Source organism: Triticum dicoccoides, chromosome 1B (assembly GCF_002162155.2).
Source record: "Triticum dicoccoides isolate Atlit2015 ecotype Zavitan chromosome 1B, WEW_v2.0, whole genome shotgun sequence".
In the NCBI taxonomy this organism is placed as follows: Eukaryota; Viridiplantae; Streptophyta; class Magnoliopsida; order Poales; family Poaceae; genus Triticum; species Triticum dicoccoides.
The window spans coordinates 276,681,571-276,693,376 of NC_041381.1; positions in this window are offsets into that span (position 1 = coordinate 276,681,571).

The window sequence follows — 11,806 nt, forward strand, 5'->3', positions numbered from 1 at the left end:
GGGTGGCGGCTAGGGGAGATAAGGGAGGTGGGGTGGGCCGGTCCTGACAGCCCAAAGGCCAGCTGGGCCGAGGCCCAGTGGGGGCAGGGGACCCCTTTCTCACATTTTTAAAATCTGTTTTCAAATTTAGCTACGGTTTTCTATTAAATTATAAAACTAAAAGAGTTTTAATAGATATGAGACTGGTCACATAAATGAAGCACCTTATTTTCAGGAGTCACAAAGAGTTCGAGGCCAAAAGGAGTTGTCTAACCAATTTTAGAAATTGGGAAGGCCAATTTTAAATGCCGCTGGACCACTAAATAAATTTCCAAGGGCACGTGGGAATCCAAAAGAGGTTGGTTCCAACATGGCAAATAACCAGAGATTATTTGCCACACTTTGACATTTTAGATTTTATGTTTGAAAACTTCTATTTTTGATGTTAATTCAAATTTGAATTTTGACCGGATTCGAACCAATGCGAGTCTAACAACAGTAATCATGATGACGTGGCATCATTAGCAGGAAATTAATGTAGCTTAATTATCTGCACGTCACAATTCTCCTCCACTACAAGAAATCGCGTCCCGAGATTTAAGGGGCGGAGTAAGGGGGGGACGACTCAGAAAGGACAAAGCTCAACACAAGATAGGTACCTGGGGGCTATCTCATTGAACATGGCATAGAGGCATCTCTCGAGTTGAAATTAAAGAAATTTATCAAGAGCAAGGTAAGAAGGTGCACTAAGAAGCTTCAACTGGGTAGGCAATGATTCGATGCTCGAAGCAGAGTGTGGAAGGGGTTCATAGCATCATGAATGGATCATCTGTCGGAAGGTGGCTCATGATATCATAGAAGGCCAAGAGCACATGATACTTCAGAATTAAGGATGTACAGGAGAGTCGGGTTTAGATCCTGTGGAACTGTGGGTTATGGGCCGACCATGTGGGTTAAAAGCAGGAAGGCTAACATTTTATACAGTCATGATAGCAAGGTGGGTCAGAGGATAGCCTGTCTTTTATGTTGGCAACAACATTGGTACCAAGGGCGAGGGACGAAGAGAACCATTTTCCTGCTAGTTAAGAGGAGGCAGACCAATAGGCAAAGTTCTCGTCCATCGTTGGCTACAATAAAGGTTGACTATTCCACTCTACACTCGAGAACATCTATCAAACAATTGGCGATGACTAGGTCATCTTTATATGAGTATATTTACTTAGGAGTCAAATGAGAACATTTGATCATAGGTCATACTCATCGTTTAAGCACAAGTGGGGTTACCACTTTTACATAAAGCATTGTTGTGTTCACACCATTAGAGTTGCTTTAGCTCAATTCTTTAGAGTAAAGCTCCCCCTAGATGTGAGATCCCCCCTAAGAGGGATGAACTAACCTTGGGTTTTGTCGATGATGACTTCATGTAGATGTTGAAGATGTGGATGCTCAATGTTGTTGATCATTTGGAGCAATCCATTGGAGTGAGTTGCACTTTCAATACCTACATGGGTTAGTCCCACAAGGAACAAACAAGGATATCCATAGACATAGAGTGATGCACACACAAGATGATGTCCATGAAAGCATTAGGTTACCTTGTCCCTTGTCTTACCAACAAGAGGGTTTGTGACTCCTTGAACTAGTGCAAGATGTGGAAGTTGATTGCACTTGTCCTTGCCAAAATGATAAGAGTGAAGTATGTTGGTGGAGTCAACCTCAAGAACTCTCTAGTTCTTCTTCTTTGGGATCCACATCATCTTGATGGGAATCCTTGGAGTTGTAGTTGTACTCGATGAAGTAGAACTTGATGTAGTCTTGGGAGCCCACTTGACCATGGCCTTAGGAGCTTCTTCAAATGCATCAATCTCCTCTTGAAGCTTGTCCTTGCCTTTTTGCTTGTGGTCTTGTGGTGGAAGATCATCTTGAGCTGGTGTCCCTTTGAAAGAAGTAGGATCATACTTCTCTTGTTGAGGAACAAACTTCGTCTTGGGGTATTGATCTTTTTCCCACTCAACTCCATTGGCATTGAACTTTCGTTCAAAACCAACACCTTGATTCTTCAGTGCCTTCCTTGCTCGAGTACAATTTCCTCAAATTGCTTACTTCCGGCAAGGCTCTTGTAAAAACCTTTATCTATAATTCCCTTCAATAAGCTATTTTCTTGCTCAAGTGTAACTTGGCTAAGAGAATCATTAGTGGAATCAAGAGAACTACTAGAAGCAACAATATTGGATTTAGCATGATTATTGTTACTACTAGAAGAAAAATCTTTCTTGTTCTTGTTACTAGACTTGACTTGTGGCATGTAAGTATATAAGAGTAAATGCTTGGCAATGTAAGAAGAACTTTTCTTGCAAAGATCATCATTGATTGCCTTTAAAAACTCATGCTCTTGCTCAAGGTTGAGCTTTTCAAAGCGTAACTTCTCATGAGTCTTTAAAAGTTCTCGATGATCTTCCAAGATAGTTTCATGAGCTAACTTAAGAGTGTTTAGTTCTTTGGTTAGGCGCTCAATCTTCTCCTTATCATTGTCATTCGTTTTATCTTGATTAGCATGATTATTTGACGTTTCATCATAGTATTCATCACTAGAGTTGTCAACAAGTAAATCATCAGCACCTAACAAGTCATCTTGATCACTATTGAAATCAACATACTCGGGGTGTGATACCTTTGGCCTTTATCCATGAAGCATCTTCCAATTCCTTCATTTGGTGAGTCAAATATGTCGTAGGAGTTGGTTGACACAAGTGCTACACCGGCAACACCTTCATCTTGAGTATATTCGGAGTTGGAGTGATAGCTTCTCTCGGAGTGATTGTCGGAGTCGGAGCCGGATACCCATTCACCAACATGAGCTTGATGTCTTCATTTTGTGTAGCTCCTTGATGACTTGTCCTTCCTTTCCGAATCCTTGCTTCTCCGGGATGTTCTTCGTTCATAACAATCATCTCTACTCCTTCTTTCTCTTGACGGTGATTCTTCTCTTCTACTCCTTCTTTTTGGAGAATATTCTCTTCTTTTGTAGGGAGCCGTACACTCATTGGAATAGTGTCTGGGTCTTCCACAATTGTAGCAATTACGCTCACGACTAGAAGATCTTTTGTCATTGTAGGACCTTGACTTGGAGCTTCTTTCCTTGCTTCTACTCTTGTAGAACTTGTTGAAGTTCTTCACCATTAGGCTTAATTCTTCATTGAAGGTTTGTTTCTTACTTGATGATGTGGGAGCTTCACATGAGGCTTTGTAAGCACCACTTGACTTGTTGTGGAGCTCCTCCTTATCCTTGAGTGACATCTCATGAGCAACAATTCTTCCATTCACTTCCGTTGGCTTGAGATCTTTGTAATTGGGCATCATTTGGATCAATGTGCACATGGCTTCATATTTTCCATCCAAGGCTCTTACGATCTTATTGATGATGAATTTGTCGGTCATCTCTTCACTTCCTATGCCGGCAATCTCATTTGTGATGAGAGCAAGCCTAGAGTACATCTCAGCGACACCTTCACCATCCTTCATTTTGAACTTGTCAAGTTGACTTTGAAGCACATCCAATTTGGATTCCTTGACGGAGTCGGTACCTTCGTGTGTATCAATCAAAGTATCCCAAATTTCCTTTGCATTCTCAAGACGGCTGATTTTGTTGAATTCTTCGGGGCACAATTCGTTGAAGAGGATATCACAAGCTTGAGCATTGTATTGTAGCATCTTCAACTCTTCCGCGGTAGCTTCACGGTTCGGTTCTCTACTGTCAGATATCTGATTCCGGTCAAACCCTCAAGGTTCGAACTCTGGGGTGCGCACGAAGATCTTCTCCCTACCGATCCACGCCCCAAAACCTCGCCGCGAATCTAAGCTAGCATAGTGAACAACACAAAGGACATGAGATTTATACTGGTTCGGGCCACCGTCGTGGTGTAATACCCTAATCCAGTGTGTGGTGTGGTGCATTGCCTCTGGGGCTGGTGATGAACATTACAGAGGAAGAAGAACCTCGCGAGGGGTGTTCTTGAGTTGGTGCGGTGTTCTACTAGGGAAGGATTCGATCCGATCTATTGTGGTGGCTATCTCTATATATAGAGGCCCTGGTCCTCTTCCCAGATATTGAGCGGGAAGGGAGCAACAACGGCCATTTTGAAGGGGGACAACTAGTACAAGCTATCCTGACTAAAGGTGGTCTTCGACTGCCAAAGGCACTAGTGATGACGCCGCCTTGGGATCCATGGTGATCTCCATCCTGCCGCTCTGCTGGTCTTGCTCTCGTTGCACCGATATCGAAACCCTTGCTTCATGCCTCGGTACTCCACGCCTGCGCTTGCCCCTTTGCACCAAATAGGAAACGAGGACAATGCGCAGGCTGGCGCCTGCCTTGTCTTGACCGTCATGGCTTGCGTCATGAGCACGAGCCTGCCTCCTCCATCGCCATTGCGTCAACCAACAAAGAGAAGGGGAAGAAACTCGTGTCCTCATCCAGTTCGCCTTCGGCAATCGAGCCCGCCGTCGGTCGGTGCTGGTGCTCAATCTGGAGGCCTTGGAGAAGATCCGCCCCGCACTCGCATCCAGCTTCAACGAGTGTGGAAGGACGATGGTTTGGCCTACATCCCATGCCTCCATCGACAGGATTGTCACGGAGGTTTGATTCTCCGTCGACGCCCTGTGGGCTGGCCTGGTTCCTCTTTTCTCCGCCTTTTTCAATGCGGTGCTCTCCCACTATCAGATCCATTTGATGCACCTTGATCCTCAATCCGTTACCCTTCTTGCTGTCTTCGCCTTTGTCTGTGAAGCCATGGTGGGCATTGCTCCTTCCATTGCCCTCTTGTGCCACTTCTTCTCCCTGCGCCTGACCGACCCCTTGCAGTGCTCGGGGTGCGTGAGCTTCCAGGATGTGGCAGAGATGGCCGCCTTGGAGATTGACTTTAGTCTTCCACCTTCCATGAGTGGGTTTCGGACGCGGTGGCTATATGTGGATGTCGGAGTGCCCAGCCCCCTGCTCTCGCATCAGACATTGCCTGCTATCCCCAATCTTGGTTGGGGCCACGAGAGGCTCATGAGCCCCCGGCTCTCCTTCGTTTGGCGCCAACTGGGGAGGTTGAGAGAGCTTGGCATGACTGCGCCCCGGGTGGTGAAGGAGTTCCTCCAGTGTTGCATTGCTCCTCTCCAGCGCCACTCTCGGCCGATGTGGGCCCTGACCGGGTATCACGTCCGCATGAGGCTCCAGGATACGGAGCTGGCGCCCGAAACGCTGAAGAAGGTGTTGGATGTCTTGACAGGCGACCCCTCGCCGGGTGATATCCGGCACGGGGGCAGCCTCCTGTACCTCTGCTCAGGCGGGGCCGAGTTCGTGAGGCAGATGCCTCACTTTGACGAATGGGGGTTGCGCCCAGCCAGCCTCGTGGGGCCTTGCGAGAATCCCGTCGCCGTGGCTCCCCTCCCCGCTGGCAACACCGATCTTGCCCTAGGAGCTGGTGAGGGGAGGCAAGCATCGCTTGAAGCTGGAAGCTCTGGTGCCGTGGCGCCGACATCGCACGAGGCTCCCGAGGCGTCATCCTCAAGAACTTATGAAGCCAACCCCGACGCGGTTGTTGATGTGGAGATGCGACCTACGGCTCCCGAGGCTGCAGCCCCCGAGGCCTCGGCAGGTCATCAGGAAGCGGTGCGTGATCGCTCCTCCCAGCTTGGCACCCCTGAGGTTGGCTGCCTGAGTGCTTCTTCATCCGCGCCCCACATTGGCCCACATGCTGAGCACCTGGGTCGGTTCCGCATAGATTTCGATGCCCTCTGCAAGAGGAAAGAGTCTTCGAGTGGCAGCGAGCGCCCCTGCCGACCGTTGAAGCATAGGAAGTACTTCACCATAGATGATTAAGTACCTCATTCTTGTAATTCCTCAATCGCTGGTCCCTTTCCTGACTGTGGCCCTTCAGGATCCCTCCTGCCAAGCATGCGGAGTCTGCCAAGAAGCAACTTCCTCCGGCCTCGCCTCCACCAGTGGCCTTGAGCGTACCGAGCCTGCGTGCTGCCCCTGACGCGAGTTCTGCCGGAGAAGTAAGCCGGCGCGCATGGTGCCTCGAGCCTGTGCCCCTGCCGCCTTTGCTTCGCGACCTCGCCCGGGCGTGACCAGCCTGCGCCGGGCTCCTCCTCTGATCATGGACGGCGACTAGTTGAAGTTGGTCCTTGGCTCCTCTTCTGGGGATGGATCTGCGCCGGCCTAGGCCCCTCGCGGACCCGCCCAACGATGGTGGGGGAGCCAGCCCCCAGGCCCCTGCCGAGAGGGGGCGAACCACTTCAGGGCCCTCCGCCAACACCGGTGGCGGAGGACGATATCGATGACGTGCTCAAGCGAACGCGAGAGCACAACGTCATCCGCCAAGAGTTCCTCCGGAAGGCGATGGACGCGATGGGCCAGCTTGGTGGAGAGCTCGCGGACGCGGACGCGTGTCTTGAAGCCGAGGGCCTGCGGCTGATTGAGGAGTGGTGCAAGCTGAAGGTGGCAGTCAACCTTTCGCGTCATCAGCGTGAGCTTGACAACACAAAGGCCGAAGCATCCCTTGAGGCCTCGCGAAAGGCCTGCTCCCGAGCTATTGATGAGGCTCAGGAAGCAGACCAACGACGCAAGATCGCGGAGAAGCACGCGTGAGAGCTCCAAGCCTGGAACACTTCCCTGGAGCAGCAAGTGGATCTACGCTAGGCCGCCCTTGCATCGCTGAAGGGGACGCCTGTCGAGGAGGAGGAGCTCTGTCACAGTCTGGTTTTTGCTCTCTTTTCTTTGCTTGATTTTCAGTTGAGTTGATTTTGGATTTGGAGTTTTGAATCATTCCATTTGGACTTGACCACTTGGGTATCCTTTGATTTTCACCCAAGTGTCCCCTCTCCTCCTCTTATCCATCATTTCACCCCTGGCCAACCCAACAATATTGCTTGGAATATTTTTCTTGAATGACAAATATTCATTTTGCCTCCAAAACCCTAGCTAAACTCCTTGACCTCCAAAGCAACCCTCATTTCTGTTGCCCCAAAAATCCTGAGAAAAATCCCAAATATTCTTTGGACCCTAGGGCATATTTCTGAGCAAAAATATTTCACCACTTTTTGGAGTATTTTGGCTACAGAAAATAAAATTACTTTTGGGCTGAAATGGTAGTTTCTACATCAACTACCTTTTTACTAGCTCCAATGTAGTTGGTTTTCCCTGAGCTTATTCACCTTAGTAAGAGTCAGTAAAACCCCAAAGCTTAGACCTTGAATCCCTGTGGTTTCACCACAGTAACTCCCCAAAGTTTCTGTCCAGTAACTTAACCTCATCACCATTTTACTTCTACTACACCTGGAACCAAACCGAGCCATGGTAACACCTAGGTTTACTAAAGACTACACGCCAGACATCATGGTTAGTGCATAGGTGGCCTGATGTCAGGGTCCATGCGGTGACCGCGTTCGTCCGAGCATGCTGGCATGCCAAACGCGCGCTCTACACATTGCCAGCGCCTCTGCAGAGGCCGTGCTCGCTGCTCGGCCAGCCAGAGCGTGTCCCCCCTCGCCACCATCCTCGTCTCCACCCCCATAACTCCACCCTGCTGCTCGCCGATGTTGTTGCTCGCCGCAGCGAGCACGGGCACGGTCCGGCCAAAGGCACAGTGCCCGCGCACTGTGTTTGTCTCTTTCCCCCTCATTTCTATGCTCGTCCGCGCCCGTGCGCAGTTGCTTCGTGACCTCCGTCACCTTCTCCATCGTCCTCTGTCACCGTTCGTCACCGGGCACCGGGGACAGGTGTCCTCCGGTGGAGCCCAAGCCCTCCTCGCCGCCCCGCCTATAAAACCCCCCTCTACAGCCTCCTGGAGCATCGCAACTCACTCCCACTCCGTCCTATAGCCACTAGAAGCCCTAGCCCAGCTGGGCAGGCCGCGGGCTGCCGTCCCCGAGCTGAGCTCGCCGGCGATCCCCTCTAGATCGTTCCCGCAGCTCCGACCACTCCCAAGCCAAGGCGGCCCCGCCAGGGCCTCCGCCTCTCCTCCGTGAAGCCAACGCGCCTAGCTAGAGCCCCTGGAGCCGCACCGAGCCGCCGTCTTCTTCAACTTCGGCAACCTACGCCCTCTGTCGCCGTTGGAGAGGACAAATCCGACGCCGTCCGGCTACCGTTAGCCACGCTACGGGTACGGGCAGGTGCGCAAGAACTTTCTCCCTCGATCCCTCCCTCTTGTTTGCCTCCAAGAAGTCTCATCGCCGGCGTGAGCTCCGGCGAATCGCCGTTCCCCTCTGTTTCCCTTCCCCCTCCCTCCGGCCCGACTAGCAGGGCCCGCTAGTCAGCCACTCACTACGCGCGCGAAGCGGTATGAGTGGTGGCGCCCCGGGAGAGTACGCCTTCGACGTCACCCCCCTATGTTTTTCTTTTTCAAATTCATTTAAATTCCAGGAGACTTCAAATGGCCATAACTTTTATTCTACAAGTCCAAATGCAGTGATTCTTTTTCCATCGTGTTTTGTGTCCAAAAATGTAATAGCACCCAAAAGATGGGATTTTTCCTTGATGTCTAGATTTTCTGGCAATTTTCAGAAGGTTTCTTGATATTTTCATTTGTGGTTTTTGAATATTTTCAGAGGAACCAGCTTGTCTTGAGGATCACCAGGAGCTTTGTGAACCTCATCAGTGCTAAGGCAAGCCACAGTAACATTTTCATGGTGCCACTTCAATATTTATGATTTTCATACTTGAACTTATGAATATTGATGCATTTAAATTAGTTATATAATAAATATATTCTGTTATATGCTTGTTATGTTAAATACTTGAACTTCAGAATGGTTGAAGTAAATATTGTTGGCAAGATAAGGAGAACTTAGTTGCAAGTGCTAAATAAATAATATGTTCATAGAATTTGATGAGTAATTTAAATATTATTTTGCATGAGGTATAATGGTGATAATGCTAGAAATAGTTCTGGTATAAGTAAAGAGAGGTTTGACTAGTATAGTAGCATGAGTTTATGATGGCTCCGTAGGAGAGTGGTTGGTGCAGTCTTTGCACGGTTATGTGATGCATATGTTAAGTGATGCATGGTATGGCAGTATGACACCGGTTATTTTCTTTTCACATTAAGTTGAACTTGATTAATAATTCAACTTGAACATGTTGTTGACCGGGTCGTGGTGCCGCTGAAACGAGTCTTTCCCAGTGCAACCACATTTGCCGGTATGGGACGGCCTTAATGCGTTTCATTGTCGTGCCTCTGGTCGGTACCTCAATTTAGGGAAGGTTATGGGCGTGTTGTACCCTGGCCCGGTAGGCAAGCATAACCTTGTGAGCCTATTGTTAAGTTAATTTTGGTACCGGATCCCAGTGTGGATCATGGCCACGACGGTGGTCGAGGTGTCTGGAGGTAGACATGGGGCCACCTAGGACTAGCCCAGTGGGGTCTGAGTCGGAAGGGCCGGGAGAGTGTCATGACAGTGAAATGGTTTCGTCGGAACGCTGTTGGTCCACCTGAATGGGAGTGTGAGGCCATTGGTTCCGTAGCATGGGTACGGTGTACTAACCTCTGCAGAGTGTTTTTAATCTATCGATAGCCGAGTCCACGGATACGGACACGCTCAAAAGTAAGGTACACCATGGGTCAACACTTAATAAATATGCACACTAAATTGCACTAAGGATGGCAGTGAGGTCATCGTGTTGAGTTGGACATGAGTTATCGGGTTGTGATCGCCGTAAGGATCACGGGCCACGAGTTGGTCGGGTTGTGATCGCCGTAAGGATCACGGGCCATGAGATGGTCGGGTTGTGATCGCCGTAAGGATCACGAGTATGTTTTGGTAATATTATGTTTATTTGGTCACATCTGGTAAGCAAGTCGGGAGAACGAGTACCTGTTGAGCATAGTCGCACCATGTTGGATATATATATTTAGTTGCATTGTTGATTAATTGGATAAATGGCATGATATTGTCTGTCATCTTGTTTATGCTTATTGTGAGCTTGCAAGTACATTCAATGTACTGACCTATCATGTCATGCCAGATTTCAGGAAAGTCCCGTTGGAAAGGAGTGTTGTCCGAGTCTATACCGTGTCCACGTCGGTGTCCTTGTGCTATGAAGTCCTGCTACGATGTTGTTCCGCTGCCGAGTAGTTATCGTGATCGAGTCCCCTTTATGTTCATTAAATAATGTACATATTGTTCAGCCGCACCGGGTGTGCCGCTTGGCCTCGCTAGCTGTTGTAATACGAACTATGTTCTGCGAGCATGAATAAAGTGGTTGTTTTCTGTACCATGTTGTTGTGTGTTGTCAGAAGACAAGGTCTCTGGGCTGGCAATGCAAGGTAAACCGGTCGCTCTGAGCCGGGGTGCCACAACGCTTGGTATCAAGCCGCGCTGACTGTAGGCCACGCTAGACTAAGCCGAGTTAACTGGACGCTAGATACGAGTTGTAGCTGAGTGTCGGTAATAACTCTAGCTGGTTGTTGCATTGTTTGCACTGATTATATTTTTCTATGCTAACCTACTAATGGTTGTGAGTGTAGATGGCTCCCGTGCTGTATCCGTGCCAGTTGCAGCTGATGCCGTACATGTCGCCGCATCTCCTTCGTAACGTGTGGCGTCGGCTCTACCCTCACGGAGACGATCAAGTCTATCATGTGTACTGGGAGCGCCTAGCTGACTCAGTGTATGAGTATCACACCGTGGTTACTCTGCGCACCAGTTTCGATTCCGGTTCTTACACTCGTACCTCTCGTAGCGGCTACGCTTCTTCCGCTTCTCAAGCTGTCCAGTTTGCTGCATTCAAGGTACTTGTTGAGCTCCGCTACAACGAGGTCCAGATGTAGAATCACCCAGGTTTCCATTACTACCCTTCTCTCCACGATAATGGTCGTGTCTGTTTCCCTGTCATTGACCCGGAGTCTAATAGTGTAGCTAGCCACCTTTCTCGCTACATCACTGCTAGCTATCTTCTGATCTACAAGCTGGCTCGTGAGCTGAGTCGTGCCCGTACTGCTTTAGCCTCTACCTTAGTCTCTGCTCGCTCAACCACTACTTCATCTGTGGGATTTATTCCCTACGTTCCCGCCAGTTCTAGATCCCCTGTTTCCCGGTTACTCCCCCGAGTAGCTCGGGCACCGCGACTGCGAGTCCCCTTAGTGTTCCCGCCGAGTGGGTTTCACTCCTCGCCACTCCTGCAACCCCGATGATCCACCCTCCACCTGCCCCAGAGGGAGAGCCCTCGAGGCAGCGTCGTCGTGTCACTTTTAACCCGGAGGTCTCCGTTAACCCTGTTAGTTCTAGATCCGAGTCCGCATCAGGAGAGGACCCCGTAGCGCCAGCGGAGTAGTAGAGCTTTTGAGTATTCTCAGTTGTCGGGACGAAGTATGGATGTAGTCGTACTAGTCATGATGTTTTGTTTCATGTATGAGGGTAGTTGGACCTGGCATGTTGTTATCTTTCATGTATGAGTCTATGTATAATTATGTTGGACTTTATTTTTTTCGCCGTATTTTCTTTGTCTTTTCGGTTTCGCTTGGTTTTTGTTGCTGGCTTCTCCTCAGTTTTTGTTGAATGCTTCTCATCTCGGTTGCGTTGACTTGGGAAAAATCATATTAGGTTGACGCGGGGAGGCTGCAGTAGCAACGTTCGCGAGGGTTCTCCTGTTCGGCGTTCCGCACGACAGGCAGGACAATCACCCGAGCCGTACATTCCACCACCGCCTCCACCGCCAAATCCGCCCTCCACCGAGCAAATTATGCGTATGTTCGAGGAATGACGAAACAATGATCTAATGGAAATATTCAGAAGTATTCAAGCAATGGTTGGACATAATGGAAATCAGCCTGCCTCTCAC